The sequence below is a fragment of the Thermobia domestica genome, chromosome 11, assembly GCF_964235325.1.
Source record: "Thermobia domestica chromosome 11, izTheDome1.hap1.1, whole genome shotgun sequence".
Classification (NCBI taxonomy): Eukaryota; Metazoa; Arthropoda; class Insecta; order Zygentoma; family Lepismatidae; genus Thermobia; species Thermobia domestica.
In genome coordinates, this window is record NC_137464.1 from 236,537,835 (window position 1) to 236,559,155 (window position 21,321).

General features: G+C 36.5%; 1 protein-coding gene across 5 annotated transcripts in view; it reads left to right on the forward strand.

Moving 5' to 3' along the window:
* LOC145664827 (uncharacterized) overlaps positions 1–21,321 on the forward strand; it is a 195,554-nt gene that overhangs the window by 53,051 nt on the left and 121,182 nt on the right. The window lies entirely within an intron of this gene.

The window sequence follows — 21,321 nt, forward strand, 5'->3', positions numbered from 1 at the left end:
TAAAGGTACATACATATATTTCATTTACAAATGATAATATCCATGGTAATTGTGTTGCACATTTATTAGGCCCTATCATGATAAATATAACTGCTGGTGTGATAAAGCAGTGAGAACCATAGATAATTTCTTTTCAGTTGCGAGTTATTCCAAAACGAACAAGCACTTTTCAGGAAAATTCATGAACATTTGGGGTTTTTGGACCATTTAACTTTAAAAGGTATTATGTGTACTAACAAATGGATATTGATAAATGAAATCACAAAATGTATTTTGGACAGTGATATTGCATTTTGAAACTGTGAAATAAAATGCTTTATAGTAATGACATATCAGGAATAAGATTAACTGAGAATCAATTCCAATATCACGAAGGAGACAATACAATAAGGGTATATCTACACATGAAAAAAAAATTCAATAATAATAATAATAATAATAATAATAATAATAATAATAATCGGAGCATATCATCATCATCATCATCATCATCATCATCATCATAGGTATTCTGCCATTATTGACTTGGCACAACTGAGAAGCTTCCATGCTTCACGCTCTTCAGTTAACTTCTTCGTCTTCACGTACGATTTTTCTGTTTTGATATCGTCCATAATTGTAGTCTCCTTCGCCCCCTCCCTCTCTTTCCTGCCACAATATCTTATAGCACTTCTATTTTAATACATTTCTTTCATAGTCACTGTCTCAACCAGTTTCTCTTCCTTTTTTTTTAAATAATGTCTAAAATTGTTCTTTTCTCACAAAGTATTTTTGACACCCTCGCATTGGTTTTCTGCTTGACCCAGCTAATTCTCTACATTCACATTTCGAAAGCATCCATCGTTTTTCATCACTTTTGCTTAATGCCCGTGTTTCTGTCCCATATGGTACAACAAACATCGGAGCATAGAGGAAACAAAAATCAAACCTAAAGATAAATAGATGAATAAAAAAGAATCTGCCGGGTGTATCAAAAGTCCAGGGACATAGGCCAATTCCGTTATGATAAAGATACAAAAAACATTGGAAGAGAGGAATATTATTGGAAATACGTGGTTTGCAATCTGAAGAGGTGTAATTTTTCCAATCATACCAGCCGTTTGGGCTCACTACTAAGCTCTATGTCAAATGAAAAAAATAAATTTGGCAGTTTAGCAGATTCCCTTGAACCCTCACCATACGAACAATACAGCTTTGTTGGGAAACGGATTTGAGGTGTTCAAGGTTGTCCTCACGTAACAATGTGCATGTTCCCTGCGTCATTTTTGCGTGCCCTAACGCTCCGTTTCAATAACCTGTTAAACCGGATTGTAAAAGTGCTATAACACTCCGTTCCAATAACCTGTTAAACCTAATTGTGCAAGTACGATAATGCTCCGTTCCAATAACCTGTTAAACCAGATTGTGAAAGTACGATAGACTTCAAGCAATGATCGAGCGTGAAATCTTTAACAAAAAATAAAATAATATTAATAATAAATGTAAAATAATAATTTTAATGTTTTTGTAAAATGCACAAAACGGGAATTCTTTCGTGAATCAAATGAAAAAGTGGGTCTAACGTAAGACCCATTGGGAGCGATTGATTAAAATTGAGACATTAAGAAGAAGTGCAGTGACATTGCTACTGCTCTGGTTGACTTGTTCCAGCTCTCTGAATACGTGTTTTACAGTCGTAACCCGAAACATATTTGCTCTTAGATTTAGAGGCGTCTACTCCAGACAATTACTCGATTCATTTTGTAAACTATGTGGAAAGGTTCAAAAAAATTCAGACATTTATAGTAGAAATTAATAGAATGATGAGTTTCACTCGAAATCCGAAAGGGAGACCCTTTTTCTTAATTGGGAACCTAATTTGGAGATACTTTCTGATTTTACTTTTTTCCATGGAAGTTTTCGAGTATGAGAAAGCAGTGTAGCAATCAGAAGTGCTGGAAATATTGAGAAAACAGCAATATTGGGTGTAATTTTAAAAAGATTGGTTGATTTGGAATTTAGTTCTCCTTACAGCACCGAAGCTATACACGGTGTTTCAAAACAATACCGACAACGTTTGGGAGGTGATCCCTGACACCAAGATAAGACAAAAAGTAAAGATCATCCTGAGTGTACAAGTGCTTCCTTTCGGAGTTATAGGCTGCCGAAAACATGAAAAAATGAACTTCAAAGGTCCATAGCTCCAGAAATATGCAACCTATCGTAGTCGGATCAAGACCACTTAGGAACTAGTATGTGCCCTACCCAAACATCCATGTGATTAATAAAAATGGTAATTTAACATTTTTGAGTATTGGTAGTTAGTATTTTATGCTGTTATATAATTATTGGGGATTTGTTTTTCTCTCTTCTCTGTGGAAGTAAGTAAAAGAATTGGGAGGAATATTTAAGTAAGCAAACTTTATTAACACTGAGAGAGATTATATGAAAATGCAAAAACACAATAAAATTACATTGAAATAAAGTAAATTTTGTAATTACAAAATATTATATACGAGAGACCTTACTTGGCTTAGATTTTTTTTAACTAAGATTTGATAAAGAGAAAAAGGTTTTACATGAATGTTAGGTGTCCTCTCACCCACATGACTGAATTTTCCCCTCGTCTTTGGCTGCTTCCATCCTTCCCTTTTGCCAGCCTGTATCCTTCTTATATCTTCCCTCTTTATTACACTTAATTATATTTTTAATAATTACAAAATCTTTTTTGTCCCTTAGGCAAGGTTTTTTTATTTAAAAAATATTTTAATAGTTTTTTTTCTTAGCATATATTAAATTATTTTATCCATTTTTTTTTGCAAAATTTGTTTTTCAACACACATGTTTAAGAGTCCTGTGGTACATCCGCAACAATTTTTATGAAGGTAGTTGGTGAGTACTTCAAATTATATGCTTATAGGCGAACTCCCTCTGTAAAAATTGTTGCGTAAATACCTTAAGATTCTGAAACATGTATTTTAGGATAGCGCACATATTAGTTCCTAAGTGAAGTCTTGACCCGACTACGGTAGCTTTGGAGCTGCAGACCTTTAAAGTTCATTTTTTCATGTTTTCGGCAGCCTATAACCCCGAAAGGAAGCATTTGTACACCCTGTATTGTGTATACATTTTTGTCTTTTCTTGGTGTCACGAATCACCTCTCTAACGTTGTCGGTGTTGTTTTGAAACATCCTGTATAACATGTGGATCTATAGCGTAACGTGGGATCCAAACCGGATGAACTTTCACCAAGAATCGAACCCAGGTTTCCTTAAGAAAAGAATGGAAGAGATGCTAGTCAGGACTTTCTTGGGAAAGAAAGTGTGCTTTGAAGTAGGAGTCGAAAAATGAGCTGAGGACAAGGCTTCCATACTGGGACACTATGAATATTTACACTAAAAGCTGGTATACAATATAAAATCTTACAATACAATCATAGCTATGTACTTGCTTCTTGGCGAAATGTCAGGGTTCACTAATAAAAGATAAATACTTGCCAAAAGTGAGTGAAACAGGGTAGATCATTGCTATTAATTGAATATCAATGACTAATACAAGTGATGTTTAGAAATATCGCAAGAATTATGTTAACTTCTGATTTGGAGCGAGGGAGAGCGCTTACCTCCGGTGCATAGGGTCCCTGGTTCGATCCCTCGCCAAGTAAGTGTGTGGTGGTCGACATCATGTCTGTGTTTTCTCGTTATCCTCCCATTTTCACCTACATTCTCATTCCACCAATTGTTCCATCATTCACTTGCCTTAATCATCCATCTCTCGTAGCATAAAGGGCAATAATCATGGGGCGTTAAACTGAAAGATTTCATTTGATTGTTTCATGATTTTGGGCAAAACCGTGATATTTGAAGTTTTGAATATTTGGGGGGAGGACTGTACATCTGGAACTATCCTGGCTGTACCCGACCGTCTTGAAGCTTTCGATAAATGGAATTTTTAATTTTACGCCACGCTGTTAAGGCCGAAATAATTGGTTGAAAGAAAATGTAGGAGGAAATGGGATAGCCCTCAGAAAACTCACAGACACGATATTGACCATCACAAACTCACTTGAACTGGGATCGAACCCGGGACTCCTCGCATGAAATAAAATGAAATAAAAATCTTTGAGTTTTACGTCCCGCGGGTATGCCGGTTAGGCTAAAGGAGACAGTGATGATGAGTAATGGAGAAAGTGGGAGGAAACGGAGAACCCAGAGAAAACCCACGCACACGGTGTTTGTCCACCACAAAGTTCACTTGGCGGGGGCTGGGATCGAACCCGGGACCCTAAGCACCAGAGGTGAACGCTCTACCACTGAGCCACCGCCGGGACCCCTCGCATCAGAGGAGGCCCGATACCACTGAATAATCGTGCCCCCGTGGGAAACCTAGATGAGGAGAAAAAGGTTATAATTGATATGGTAGAAAACATATTTTGGGGCGACTTGGGGAGGAAGGTAAGGACAGGAGGAAATTTCCATAACGATTTTTTTTAAAGAAAAAATGTTTTCGGATCTAAGATCGTTTACCTATCTTGACCATGGGGACTTTATATGAACTTAAGCATATTTAATAAATTCGATTAGTTCAGTTTTGCATTTCGAAAGCTAGATCGAACGGAATACCAATAAAGATGGAATGAGAACAGTAAGAAAGAAAGCTTCCTTTTGGACATAAATTGCTGAATTTGGACTTAAACGGTATCGGAAGTGTCACTGTTTGTCTCAGCGACTCCGAAAACTATGGATTCGACATTAATATCGGTCATTTTCGATAATTTATATATATATATATATATATATATATATATATATATATATATATATATATATATATATATATATATATATATATATATATATATATATACACTTCCCTCCGCCAAGATGCGCGACAGAATTTGGATTTAAATAGCATCTGAAGTGTCACTGTTCATCTCAGCGACCCCGAAAGCTATGGATTAGACATTTAATATCGATGGTGGGGGCCGCGGTGGCTCATTCGTAGATCGTTCACCTGTGGTGCTTGGGTTCCCTGGTTCGATCCCAGCCCCCGCCAAGTTAACTTTGTGGTGGATAAACACCGTGTGCGTGGGTTTTCTCGGGGTTCTCCCGTTTCCTCCCACTTACTTCATTCCACCATTTCATTCATTACTCATCATCACCGTCTCCTTTAGCCTAACCGGCATAACCGTGGGACGTAAAACTCAAAGATTTCATTTCATTTCATTTAATATCGATGATTTTCTGTCATTTTTTAGATATTTCTCCCGTCCCCCTTTTCTAAGTTCCACCGTCAAAATGAAATGATAAAAACCATTCCAGGCCCGAACCTCACCTGTGTTGAAAATTTGATCGAGATCGGTCGGATGATTCAAGAGGTATGAAATTACAAACATGTTTCATTTTTATATGAGTCGTCCAGTTCTAAAACGACTCTTGTCCATTTGCAGAAAATCCCAGAAAACCAAGAAAAACTGTAGGTTCGATGCGCTTTGTAGAACTGGAAATATTTGTAAGTTTACGTAAGTTTTTGTAAGTTTACTGGGATTTTCTGTAAATGGACGAGAGTTGTTTTGGATCTGTACAACTCATATATAGGGCTCTGTAAATGGTGGAAGAGAAAAGACGGACATTAAGAAAAAGGTTATAATTGAGGAAGATATTAAAATGAATAATGACCATGTCAAGTTGAAGGAGTTAACTGAGGGCTGTCTTACATAGCGTTATCCATGAGGCGAGACAAAAGATAGGGTTTTCAAGCTTTTGTCCTCTCGTTTCGTTTTATAGGTCGTAAATTTATATATAAAAAAAAATATTCCCTTTTATTCTTGTTCTCAATTTCATGTAAATGTTATCCGAATCATCCTGAGCTACGAAAGGTTCTCGAAGAGTGTGTTCTGACAAATAACGAATATACTTTTTTTTTTTTTTTTTTTTTTTTTTGTAATATACCATAATTTTAGACACTTAACTCGAAAATTTTGTTCTCTGTTATTGGAAACTCTGATTTGCATTATTCTCTACTCAGTGGTTGAAATAGAAAATGAGAAGTGCCTGTGTATTTTTGCACTTCAATATTCAACTATACCGTCCAATAAAATGTCAAATTTTAGCATGAAAGTAGATAACAAATTTTCTCGCTCGCATCAGCATAATAATGAGATAGAGAGGTGGCTTCTGATTCGGAAGGTCTTGCAATCGAACCTTATCTTGACTCGGATTTTCCATGATTTATTCTCAGCCACAACATCTAAATACCAGGATGGTACCTTGAACATAGGTCCTTGCTGACTCCTTTCTCACAGTATCTCTACTTTTCATGAGTCCGTCTATTGTATCCTAACCTTTTAGAAGTAAACAAGAGCTTATTATTTGCTGTTTTCTTCTCTTTTTTTCTTTTTTTTTGGGACGGAACCTACTGATTAACGTGGAATGCAAACCACATGATCGAATCGCCGCCGGGAATCGAACCCGGGTCTCGCCTGCCAAAGGCGTGAGAGTATATTATGTAATTATTTGCGTATCTTTAAACCGTTTTACATGCTTCTCAATGTGTTCGTACAATCACATTATCAATATATATATTTTATACTATGAACCGTGTAGCACAAAAATAGTGTTTGAGATCTGAGACTAGGGTTTTCTACGAGACTGGTATAATTTGTCTCGTCTCGAATTTGAAAATGCACTTCTCGACACATTTTCGAGACGAGACGAAACGGAAAACTTTTTTTCTCGTGGGCAATATTACTTGTACACTCATGTCCAAAATGATTGTCGCATATCTATAACTGTCTTCTTGTAAGAATATAATTTGATAATGATTTTGCAGAGTATGTTTAACACTGTTACTATGTGTATGATCGGGAAATGTATATTTGTGGTAAATTTCATAGGAAAAGAATTATAAATACGAAAATTATAATGAGTAAAATAAAATGTTAATAAATAAATAAGACAGTTTTATTTTGGTTTTATTGTTCTTATTTACTGCTATTTTGACATGAAATTTGCTACATACATGTCTTTGCCGATTATACACATACTAACATCATAAGAAATTCCGGGCGAATTCGTTTTCAAATTATATTCCTACAACAACATATTTATAGACATGCCACAATAATTTTGGACATGAGTGTACATAGGAGCTTCTCACTTTCCTTCAATGATGACAGATTACCTATGGTGATGACATGTGTTCAACAGTATTACCATGGATATTATCATCTGTTAATGAAATATATCTCTGTATAGAACCCAATTTTAGAAATTATTAGTATTGTTCGCAAGACAACCACACCGTGCAAATAGTTTGTCTAAAGCTTTTTTGTTTTAAATATCATTCATGATGCGTTGTCCTCCCAAAAAACGGAAATTGGAAACGATGGTAAGTAAGCACATGATTATATTATATTGACTAAGATTTTATTGTAAACAAAATCGTTAAGCAATAGATCATGATCTCTGTGTAATACTTAGGACGGATACCTGGATAGAGTAAACTGCTTCAGAGCAGGAGCTTAATCAGCTGCGCCCCAGGTCACGTAAATCTGAAAGATTCGACACTGAGTGAGATGATATCCAAAATTATTAAGTACTATAATGGGAAATAAAGGCAAGGATAGGAATGACCAAAAGAAAAAAAACTTTAGAAGGAAGAAAATACTATTTTGTGGGACTTTAAGTAAAGAGTTGAAAAAAATATGTATAAAATGCTTCGTGTGGAGTACTGTACCGTAGGGGGTAGAAACTTGGACATTACGCAAACATGAATAAATACGACTGGGAGCTTTCAAAATGTGGGTGTGGAAAATAATAAAGAGAAATAGCTGGATTGAGCGGAAAACAAATGAGAAGGACTTAGAAATGGAGAGGTGGGAAAGAACAAGTTAGATATTATTAAGAAGATGAAGAGAAACTGGTTAGAATATTGGCTAAGAAGAAACTGTTTTCATGAGGGACATCCTAGAGGAATATGTTGGCAGGAAAGAGAGGGAAGGGGCGAAGGACATTGCAATTAATGGGCGATCTCAAAACAGAAAGATTATACGTGAAGGTGAAAAGGTTAGCGGAAGATCATGGGGCATGGAAGCTACTCAGTTGCTGCAAGTGATATGTTAATAATAGCAGAACACCTGTGATGATGATAATACTATTACGCATACAAAAATAGACATGCACAAACTAAGTTAACAAGTCAGGGTTTGAAAAAACCCGGGTATTTTTGAAAAAACCCAACCCACCTGGGCCCATATGGTTTTTTCGGGTATTTTCGGGTTTTATTGGTTTTTTCGGGTTTAATTGTTTTGTTTCGAAATATCTCAATGTATTTGGGATAAAAGTGTTAAAATGTGATTTATATTTCAAGATTGTCATGGTCGCAACTTGCAACAATTTTCTGTTCACTACTGTTTTGACAAAATGGCGGCCATTTTGAAATTTTATATTGAATCGACGAGAAAATCTATACAGCAAATTTAAAACGTCTCTTGCTTCTACCCTCAAAATTTCAACTTTAAAGTCCGAAAATTGCATCCTGTAGCGTGGATACACGCTAGTTGAAAAATGGCCGCTATTTTGAAATTTTACGTTGGACCGCCGCCAAATTACATAAGCAGCTAATTTAGAGTCTCTTCTTTTGGTCTGAAAATTTGTTTTTAAAAGACCGAAAATTGCTCTTTGCAGCGTGGATACCCGCAATTTAAAAAAAAAAAAAAAATGCCGCCATTTTGAAATATTACGTTGGTGTGCCGCCAAATATTTATGCAGGAAATTTAGTGTGACTCGTGCCTGTACCCTGAAAATTTGAATTTAAAAGATCGAAAGTTGTACCCTGTAATATATGTGTCTCGTACAGGCAAACAAACGAACAAATGTAGATCGAATCATTCCAGGATCCTCAGTAACGTTCGCCAAATACAGTATGAATGCCAAATATATATTAATTTAAGACAAATATATAATTCATGTATTATAAAATAAATGTTTCAATATATCTTATATGACAAATATTTTCCAGCGTAAACCCTAATCCAAGGGTTTGCGCACGCCTGTAATTTAAAACAATTAACAAAGAGATAATTCCTATTTTATAAAGTAAATGTCTTTAATTAAAATAAGTATCTTCCAGCTTAAAATAAATAGTTTTATATTATTAAAGATCTTAAAATAAAGATTTTAAAAATGGTGAGGACAGTGACCCCGATTTGAAGTTCGAAAGTGACGTACTTCTACAATTATCGCGTACATAATGAATATACTTTTTTTTGGTAACATAGGATAATTTTAAACACTTAACTCGAAAATTTTGTTCTCTGTTATTGGAAACTCTGATTTGCATTATTCTCTACTCAGTGGTTAAAATAGAAAATGAGAAGTGCCTGTGTATTTTTGCACTTCAATATTCAACTATACCGTCCAATAAAATGTCAAATTTTAGCATGAAAGTAGGTAACAAATTTTCTCGCTCGCATCAGCATAATAATGTGATAGAGAGGTGGCTTCTCATTCGTGAGGTCTTGCAATCGAACCTCATCTTGACTGGGATTTTCCATGATTTATTCTCAGCCACAACATGTAAATACCAGGATGGTACCTTGAACATAGGTCCTTGCCGACTCCTTTCTCACAGTATCTCTACTTTTCATGAGTCCGTCTATTGTTTCCTAACCTTTTAGAAGTAGACAAGAACTTATTATTTGCTGTTTTCTTTTCTTTTTTTCTTTTTTTTTTACTACTCAAGTAAAAGTATTGAAATAGAAATAGAACATCCCACTTGAATACCACAAAGAAAGACATTTCGATTGTTATTTTATTTTTGCGCTCTTTATCCGTAGCAAGTTGAACGCCCTTCAACCAATGATCAGCTCAAAGGCGGAAAATACGTAATACAGGGTCACGGTTGTGTTTGTTTATCGACAAATAAATTTGCAATTACTCCTTTTTCTTAAACTCGATGAAAATACGGTAATGGTTGTTTCATTATGCAAGTTTAAATCCGTATGAGCACAGTTAGTATATCGGTAAAGAATACTTGCTTCTAAAATGCCTGTATGGATATTAATGGAATAATAAAGTGATGGTATGACATACAGGCCCATTTCGAAAACAAAAAATGAAATGAAATCTTTGAGGTTTACGTGACGATAAGAAATAAATAAAATGGTGGAGTGAAAAAAGTGGGAGGAAACGGGAGAATCCCGAGAAAACCCATGAGCACGGTGTTTGTGCACCACAAAGTTAACTTGATGCGAGCAGGGATCGAACCAGGGGTCAAATGCACCAGAGGAGAACGCTATACCACTGTGACAACGCGGCCCTGCCCATTTCGAACACTGGTTCTACTCCAGATTGTCTTTAAAGATTGGAATCTTAGGATTAGTCTTATATTTCTATATTCACTATTGCCTAGGAAGATTTTTTTTTTTTAATATTTTTTTTTTAGTTTAATATCCCACGATTATGCCCTTTAGACTCAGGGAAAGGGATGATTAAGGCAATTGAATGGGGGTGGAATAATTCATGACGTGAGAATATAGGAGAAAACGAGAGTACTCCGAGAAAACATACGGAAACAATGTTGCCCACACAAATTTACTTGGGGATCGAACCAAAGACCACGCACTAGAGGTAAGCGCTCTATCACTGAGCCACCTTTCTAATGATAAATTGAACTACTGGTAGCATATTTGGAAAAGCTGAGCTTAAAACTGAACAGCTGTATAAAAAAAAAGTTTAAAAAGTAGAATAAGGAGCTAAAAGCTTCCTTTTGTTGAATATATGTGAAAAATAAATATATGTTGAAAGCGTGAGGGATTCGTTCATCCTAGGCCAACATAAACCAACTGTGGTGTCGACCCATTTCTCTACTTTTACTTCTAGGTCATGTATCGCCTCATTGACACCACCGACAAATAAAGTACGCGAAAGTCACACCTGCCTCATCACAGTAGACGTCGCTGCATAGTTTCGTTGTCCTTGTGTTTAGAAGTGGTGTCCCTCTGAAGAGAAAGGGAATCCAAAATGCGCTAGAGCAGAATATTTAAATCACTTGAATTTTGATTGAGCTATTAGAATGATCAGATCCTGACCTAGTATTTGGCTTTGTCTGTTTGATTTAAAAAGTAGTTGGGCTGAATTTCTTTGGCTACAACAGTGTATCCTTTGAATAGTAGCGTTTGGTGTATTTTATTATAGACAATATGCGCTGAAATTAAATCTTAAATTACCATAGCCATCATAGGTATTCTGCCATTGCGCCATTGTGTGCAGGTCACTTGATTCAACTGAGAAGCTTCCATGCTCCACGGTCTTCCGCCAACCTCGTCGTCTTCACGTATGATTTCTCTGTTTTCATGTCGTCCATTAATTGTAGTCTCCCTCGCCCTTTTCCTCTCTTTCCTGCCACCATATCCTCTAGTGCGTCCCTCATGATACAATTCCTTCTTACAAGGAAAGCTATCCAACTCCTCGGCGAGTATCGCATTGGAACTTGCACAAGTGGAAGGACATATTGAAAGATGGAAATATACTTACTTTTATGATTCGCAACGTCGTGGAACCGGAAGTAGACTGTCGTTCCACCATAGCCCCTGAAAGTTATGTACTCTGGTCATACACGCCAGAATGTGATACACTGGAGCCTGTTTTCTCACGAGAACAAATATTGCAAGCGCAAGATGATAACAGTTGGTGGTGATTTGGATCTTTAGTACGCCATTGATGCGAATCCATGTCAAATGGAACACGTAAGTTCCAAACGAAGACGTTTACCCGATGGAGAAAAGGGCCACGCTGAAACCACAACGCAAAAATAGCTTTCTATAATCATTATTGTTGTTGTTAGTATGACTATTATCATTATTATTATTATTATTATTATTATTATTATTATTATTATTATTATTATTATTATTATTATTATTATTATTATTTCTTTGTCGTGTTCGTCTTATTGCCGACGTCATGTTCGTGTTGGTTGAGGCGTCAATCCAGCGACTCAAGGATCCCTACTTCGAATCCCTTCTGGGGTATGATTGTGGATTTTAAAACGTTTATAGCAGTGCTAGAGGACACTCAGGACGGGCCGAAGTCCTTCGTTACTTAAGGGACCCAGCAATATAGCCCATTTCTTCTCTTCTCATTATTATTTTTACTCATACTGCTCGTATTAATAATGCTAATCATACTACTACTACTACTACTACTACTACTACTACTACTACTACTACTACTACTACTACTACTACTACTACTACTACTACTACTACTACTACTACTACTACTACTACTACTACTACTACTACTACTACTACTACTACTACTACTACTACTACTACTACTACTACTACTACTACTACTACTACTACTACTACTACTACTACTACTACTACTACTACTACTACTACTACTACTACTACTACTACTACTACTACTACTACTACTACTACTACTACTACTACTACTACTACTACTACTACTACTACTACTACTACTACTACTACTACTACTACTACTACTACTACTACTACTACTACTACTACTACTACTACTACTACTACTACTACTACTACTACTACTACTAATAATAATAATAATAATAATAATAATAGAAAGTCGTTTTGCGGTGTGGTTTCAGCGTGTCCCTTTTCTCCATCGGGTAAACGTGCTCGTTAGGAATTTACGACCGTGTGTCGTGTTCCATTTGACATCGGTTCGCATCAATGACGTACTAGAGATCCCAATCACCACCGATTGTTATCATCTTGAGTTTGCAATATTTGTCTTCGTGAGAAAACAGGTTCCAGTGTATCACATTCTGGCGTGTATGACCAGAGTACATAACTTTCAGGGGCTATGGGGGAACGATCATTCTACTTCCGGTTCGACGACGTGCAAATCGTAAGAGTAAGCATATTTCCATCTTTCAATATGTCCTTTCACTTGTGCAAGTTTCAGAGCAATACTCGTCGAGGAGTTGGATAGCTTACCTTGTTAGTCAATGTCCCAACCAGTTTCTCTTTCTCTTCTTAATAATATCTAAAATTGTTTTTTTTCTCCTCCACCATATCTGGCACCCTCTCATTCGTTTTCCGCTCGATCCAGCTAATTCTTTCCATTTTTCTTCATACCCACATTCGAAAGCTTCCAGTCGTTTTCCATACTTTTTGCGTAATGACCATGTTTCTGACCCATACAGCACAACACTCCACACGAAGCATTCTATAATTATAAGTCTTTTTCTCAACTCTTTATTACAAGTCCCACACAATAGCATTTTCTTCCTTCTAAAGGTTTCTTTCGCCATTCCTATCAGTCCTTTTATATCACGTCCACACATCATATCATTATCACGTCCACACATCATATCATTACTAATAATACAGATTGATTCTTTTAAAATTCACGGATTTCATTTGGGTCTAGAATTTCTAACTGAGGTCCGATTTTCATGCGGTTTGTGGCAAATGATCAAGTAAGGATGGGAGATCTATGGGACTGTTTACTCGTTTAAATTCATCCGGGGAATATCGGCCACGCCTTAAGAAAAACAGCAAATATTCGCCAGTGTACCTTGCAATTGGAATGAGGTTTTGGATTTTTTAAGCGAAATTGCAGAATACAAATTAAGTGTTGGTGGGAATACAAATTAAATGTTAGCAGTAACACCCAAAAATCCCATGTTGAATAGCTACAGCAACCGATTTCTTGCGACAAACAACGGAGAGATTTCTTGGGCGACCTAAGGAGTCGATAAATGACATTTTCCACAAGAGCTGCCTACAGGGTTCGATGCTTCTCTGTCTCACTTAGAAACGATCCTGTTTCTTCCAATTCATTCACTAGCTACCATAGGTATATTATGTTACTATCTGAAGCAGAACGGGAGGCAAATTTGTTTCTAAATTACCTTCACGAAGCAACAACAGATTTCGTTTACCAAAAACTTTTAACGATAAACTCATGTTGCTCCAAAGAGTACACTATTCTCACTGTGTCAATGTCCTAATTATACTCACACAGTAGCACAGAATTGTACAGCGCAATTCCCAATACAACGGCCCAGTTTCCTATTTCTTATTTTTATTGACCTTGGCGAGGTTTCCGTGTACGAAGAAAATTCAAATCTTCACACCGCACCACACTTGATTCCAATTGTAAGGTACACTGGCGAATATTTGAGGTTTTTCTTGAGGCGTGGCCGATATTACTCCGGATGAATTTAAACCAGTAAACATGGTCCCATAAATCTTCCATCCTTCCTTGATCATTTGCCACAAACCGCAGGAGAATCGGATTTCTGTTAGAAATTCTAGACCCAAATGAAATCCATGAGTTTTTAAAAAATCACCCTGTACTATCCAGGTATCGGAAACTAGTCACTTGTTCTATTTTTTCCCCTCCTATATTTGACACCGACCGCTTCGTTCCAATCACCATGGCTTTTGTCTTCCTAACATTTATTTTCATCCCATATTCTTCACAGCCCTTCCTCAAGTTTTGTAACATCTTATTGATTTTCTCTTCGGAGCCTGCAAAAACCCAATGTCGCCTGTAAACCGTATACACGACACCACCTTAAATAATAATGAGTACTTATTAAATACTGTTGTGATTAGAGTCATAAAACCGCTCCATGACAATGTAAATTTCTGCGATTTTACGAAGTTTCGAATTATCGAATTTCTTTCTTCCATTTGAGGTCTGTTTTGTGCACGTGGGTGTACAACCTTCACGTTTTACAACTACATTGAGTCAAATATGATTTCTTCTTTTTTTTATCCATGGCGGTACGGATCTCCACCCGCCGCGGACTGAAAATCTGACGGCTGATAGTTACGATCCGGGGCAGTTGCCCAGTTTCTAGTAACACTGTGTCATATGGGATCTTTTTATCTATTGCAGTTCGGTTCGCCAAGCATCCGCAGTGCTGCCAATCCCTATCGTCACAGCTATGGTTTCAGTTGCTTGTTGTCTAAAGTGGAAGTATCTAAACATGAGATGAAATCTGATCATCTGATTACAAAACAGCACTGAATAGGACGGTAACATTGTCTTTGACGTACTGCCTTTCCATCATTGCCAATAGCGTCTGCAGACACAACCGCAACTGAAAAGGACACTAGGAGATCCGTGGCGGTCGAGTAACTGCGTGGATAAAGCCGGTTTGTTATCATGTTTGTAGGTAGAGTACAAACCACCGTAATGCGTTCAAATTTTCATATTCTCCCGCCGGAAATTAAACCCGGAACCCCAATCAAAAGCGCACACACATGTCACTTGACCAGCGCTTAGGGCATCATGGCCTCACGGTGCCTTCCTGTACCAGAAGTATGAAAAATAATGAAAAACAATAAAGAAGTCAAGTTAAAGAACGAAATGATTATTGTCATGTTAAAAATTGTTTTTGATTTGTGAAGAAAGCTATCTACTATAGTAGTTTTTCGCAGCAGTTGGTGGTCCATGAACCCTTACAGCTGTTTGGGATCGTTTACGTCTCATAATTTATAGAAGACGTGAAAAATGTCATGATCCCCTGTACTGTATGTTGCATGCTTATAACATAAATAATTGTATGCAATCTAACTGTTGCCAATATTGCTATTTGTCTCTCAATTACTACTACTTCACAGATACCAAAATTTAAAGGCCGCTCCTTGTCTTAATAAGAAGGGGTCTGCAAGTCTGAAGTAATTGCGAAGCAGTATTTTACATTTGTCAACCACTGAATTTTATCATACACATAACACTCATCTCCACTCATGTCAGACTTGTTTTCATAATCTCTCTTTAATTGTTCATTTATTTATTCTTTATCTTTAGGTCTAACCTATCCAGCAAGTGTAGGGGAGAAGGTTACCTTGATACGAAACGAAACCGAATTTTCGTTACGAGACATAGCTCTTTCAATAGAAACCGAAATCAATAGATACACTATCCTATACGAGACATCACTTTCACGATATATTTTCGAGACCACACAGCCTCAGTCCTTATCTCGTAGACAATCCTAGAGGGAAACGATTAATATCTATGAATCTGGTTTTTAATATTTATACCAGACCATGTTTACATACAAGTACTTAACAGTCAAAGTGCCAGTTTAACCCTTTTGATATCAATAGTCGAGCAAGTAGTGGTAGTGCTATCGGCAGTTTATCGTACATTTTCTTGGAGTAGTGATGGGCACAAAAACCAGTTTTTCGGTTTTCAGGTTTTTAACAAACCAGATTCCGGTTTTTATAAAAATAAAATATAGTAGTTTTGCCTATCCCTTGAATAAATAGGACTTCAATCTGTTGACTCAAAAACTAAGTACAAGCATTAGAAAATTACCGCCATTAAACCATCTGGTTGCATTAGTATTGCTATTGCCATTGTTCGGCAGCTACACGAAGAGGAAAAATGAAATGAAATCTTTCAGTTTAACATTCCATAATTATTTCCGTTAGGCTAAGGAAGACGGATTAAGGGACAAGTGAGAAGGTAGGAGGGAGTACCCTGAGGAAACCCACGGACACGATGTTATCCACTACAAACTTAGCTCACTGGGAATCGAACCAGGGACCGCTTGCACTAGAGGTATGCTCTACCACTGAGCCACCGTGCTCCCTACACGAAAAGATTTAAGCTGGACAAATTAAGAGGAAAGTCTGTCAATGATTTTACATATATTTAAATGTACTATTCCAACATTTATTCTCCCCCATAGCCGAATATTTAACATGAGCGCACTTGGTGCATGGTTCTGTTTCCGGTGATGGCACCTAGTTTGTGTTGAACCAGCGTTGTGAGGCCATTGGATGGTAAGAGATAGTGAACTTTGGTCTAGAAAGCCGGAAATAATGGCGCTATGAGCTGGTGCGGTGACTATGCATAATCTGTTGAACGTTTACCATCTGACCGACCTAGTAAATGCAAGTTACCTAAGTAATGGCATATCAGGCATTTTGTGAGTATCTGAGTATTGTATCGGATTGGCCAATCGTCTGTTTCAACATTCGCTGCTGATCATTCCATTGTCTATTAAAGAATGGGTTCGCAGTACTTGTACAATTTCCACTCACTGAGATCCTTCATGCGCCTAGGAGTTTGATTTACTTTTTCTAGCATTTCCCTGCTCCGACTGAAAAGAAATACTGGGTATACAGTCAATAGGACAAACCTTGTAGACACAAGTCATTCACCTATGCCCGCTAAAGAAAAATGTTCAATTAAAAAAGTTGAGGTAGTGTCGATATAGCAGTAAGATGGTTCCAGAAGAACTATTCTATTAATGCAAATGCGCGTCTTACTTCAAATCTTGATGATTGTGAACGTATTTAATATGTTTTTCTACTCTTAACTTGATCATAATATCATACCTTGTGCACCGTGAAATTATTAAAATCAAAGTTATTATGTAAGTTTTGGTTGATACAAAGTAATGTATTTTGCTAGATTTCTGAATAGTTCCTGGATTACAAAATACGAACGTATTTGAATGTATGGTTGAGAACTAGTAATTTTGTCCCAACTTTCTCATGAATGTAAGGATGCATAGAATTTATAAATAATAGACATAAGAAAGTAGAATTGTGATTCGTGAATTATTCTAAGAATAAACATACGGGTATACTTAGAAAGAAGAAAAGGAAGAAAAAAGATAGGTTCTGTTGTCTGTAAACTGAAGACTAATAATAATACAATACAAGGAAACGTGAATATGTTCCTGGTGGCTTGTTAGAAACTTTGAGACCAGTAATACAGTGCAGAAAAACGAGAATATCTTCTTAATAGTTGGTAAGAAATTTGAGACTAGTTTGACAGGAAGACACAAATATCCTACAGTTGATATGTATGATAACCGATTGAAGTTTGGAACTATTATAGTGCAGAAAACAACAATTGGTTTAGTGGGATGGTAATCCAGCAAGTGGGTCTTGAGTTTTTTATTTTTTCCTTCCCATATTGACAGACACATGAATATACATTTTCAATCTCACGAACGAATGGAAACACGAATAGACACGTAAACCAAAGTCCTCTTTTTTAAAATGAATATCTTATTATACTCGCTTTAGATTAATACTGGGGAAGGAAAATTGTTATATATTCAGTAACCATATTATACGTTTTGCACAGAGTCTCCTTAGATGAATTGAAGAAACATATAGCCTAGAATTACCCTAACTTACATTTTTCAAGGAACCAGAAGAAAAATTGTATAAATTAATGGAAAGTATAAACTTCTGGAAATGAGGATCAGCTTTAAAACGTTGTCCCGTCATATTCAGTGTATGTTCCAACGTGATTTGGTTTACATTGCTATAAACTTATCGTCATACAGTAATTCAGCGTGGCCTGTTGCCAGTATCGTGTTGTCACTTACCAGAGGATCGATAAGCGTACATAGAATGACGAACCGAAAAGTGGACAAACCTTTCTTTTCGAGTGTTGAATGTGTGTAATCCAATAGGTAGCGCACAAATCACAAGTGTTACCACGTATCACATTAGCGACAAGCAGGAACCCGTTGTCATGACTAGTTCTACAGATAATTATTTAGCTCTGTGATGCCGTGTTGCTTTTACACTGTAGGTCGACATGTCATCGCGCAAATAGCGGGAAATTAATATTTCATCATAGAAAACGAGGATTCTAATATATTGTGAATATAAGAAAGCTAAAGGAACCTCAAATAAATGTTGTAAAAGGCGAGGAAACGTGTAGTGCGGGAACGTAAAAGCGGGGTATACTGTATTTTTGTCGCGCCCTCATATGACTATATTAATAACGATCTACAGTTGAAAATTCAAGTTGATATGCGTTGATCGTTGCTTTCGATTAGACAAATCTAATTTTTCAACTTTAAAAAAGATTTATAAAAGAAGCTCATTGTTAATTGAATTCAGCGGAGGATTAAGTAAAATTCGGTATCTTCGTCTGTGTTTGGCGTTTGTGAAGCTTTACGGGATACTTGAGTTGTCTGAGAATACTTTTCAGTAGCTGTTGGCGACGAAACAAAATTTCACAGCCAGCAGCTTGTCAACCAGCAGGGAAGTTGATCTCCTTGGACAATGTCCAGTGATTATTTTGATTCTAGACCTATTGGCTTCTTCCGTATAATTGTATCTTCTCACTTAACAGTGTTTTAACTCATTAATAATAATATTTTAGTGATTAGAATAAACCATTTTGTGAAGAGAATAAACTATAATGACAATGGAAATACTGTAGTCAGCAACTGGTGATGCCATACATAGGAAAGGCGAGCTCTTTTTTTTTTTTTTTTTTTTTTTTTTTTTTTTTTTTTTTTTTTTTTTTTTAAGTTGAAGAGTTTACTCCTTGCCCTTGACCAGTTCGAAAGCAAACATCCATGTGTAAGATGTTTTTAACGAAACTCATGAGGGCGATGGCGATAGTTTTAGGTGTGCCCCCTTATCCAATTGAAACCAGACGTTTTACACCTTTTCACTCATCATAGATATGAATACACATTTTCATCCTTTGAAACATTTAAATAATTGATCATTCCACACATTTTCGTTGATGTTGTTCACAGTCTTCAAATAAGCGGCAATCATATTGTAATTATGATAGATAAAAAGCTACGCCAATGCAACTGTTCCTCCATTTTGGAGTACACGAAAAAATCACACAAGTGTGGAGCCGAACGGCCATCCTTCCTCGTGCGTAACACTTATGCGACCATTTTTGAATATTTCAATCCATTCGTAGACATTGTTGCAGCAAGACACTGTTCCGGTATTGTGCGGAAAGTCTTTGATGGGTTGCGGCTTCTGATACATCTTCTGACCACAAAAAACCGGATCACTGCTCGTTGTTCCTCTTTGGTGCAAACTTCTAATGCAGCGGCCATGATCTATCTGCAACAAAAGGAAAACAAATGGAGGAGTTAGGGTCAAACTTTCATAGCGTGACCACAACAGTATAACAATAAAACAAACGAGAACAGGTCAATATGAACCATATAAGAAAAGTTATAGCTACATTGCGGGTAATTTTTGACTTACCCTTGTATTTGTGTCATTTAGCCAAAAAGTATAACCACAGAACGCTAACTTGAAGATTGTTTCATTTTTACGATAGCTGCGTAAAAGAAAAACTACTAATCACCATAATGTGCAGCAAATGGCAGCTTATTTTAGTCTATCCTTTCAATATCGTTTACTTGCATTTCTTTCGTGTCCTTTAGCCTACAAGTCATTATCATGAAATATACTGAAGATTCGGTTTCCTGTTTTCGCGATTTCCAGACACATTTTTTTTTCTTTTTTAACTATGCATATCTTTAAAAGTGGGAGATGTACGAGGGGTATACTGAAAGCTTTTAGATACTAAAATTATATATATATATATATATATATATATATATATATATATATATATATATATATATATATATATATATATATATATATATAAGAGAACGTACAAAATCCTTTGTCCGCTCATCACGCTAATACGGCTGAACCAATTTCTTTCATTTTTGGGGGGTTATTAGGATTTGGACCCTAGATGGTTTTTATCATATCACTTTAATTTTTAATTACCAGTGTCTTGAGATAATTGACCATTCAAGTGTCCATAACGTACAAATCCTTTGTTATTAGTTCATCATAGGTAAAAATAAACGTATTTATATGCAACCCGCATGACCGTGTCACTCGGCGGGTTAACATAAATGACAGGCGATATACAGCGGAAAATAGCTTGAATCTTCTGTTTAAAATTTTTTAATTGATTTGCTTATTTTTACAGACACTTTTACAATATGCCAGCACCGGGATGACCGCAGCGAAGCGGGGCGGGTTAACATAAATGACAGGCGATATACAGCGGAAAATAGCTTGAATCTTCTGTTTAAAATTTTTTAATTGATTTGCTTATTTTTACAGACACTTTTACAATATGCCAGCACCGGGATGACCGCAGCGAAGCGGGGCGGGTTAACATAAATGACAGGCGATATAATGTTAAGATTTACTGCAATCTTCTATGGTTTTTATCATATCACTTGAAAGCGAAAAAGTAAAAATTATCTAAGTAACAAAGTTTATTGCGTTCCGGGGTGACCGCAGCGAAGCGGGGTGAACGCTGCTAGTATATATATATATATAAACGATACCGTCTTGAAACGTATCACATTTAAAAATGTATGCCCTCTAGTGGTGAAAGATATAACTTCAAGGCTGGAGTTTGTTTGTTCAAAATTAGAAGGATGGAAATTATGTTAGTGTGAGCCTGTCAGTCGGCAACAATGGAGCTCGAGCGACGTGATTTTCGTTCAATAATCTTTATGTATGATTTTAAGTACGGTTTAATAGAGCAGTGCCAT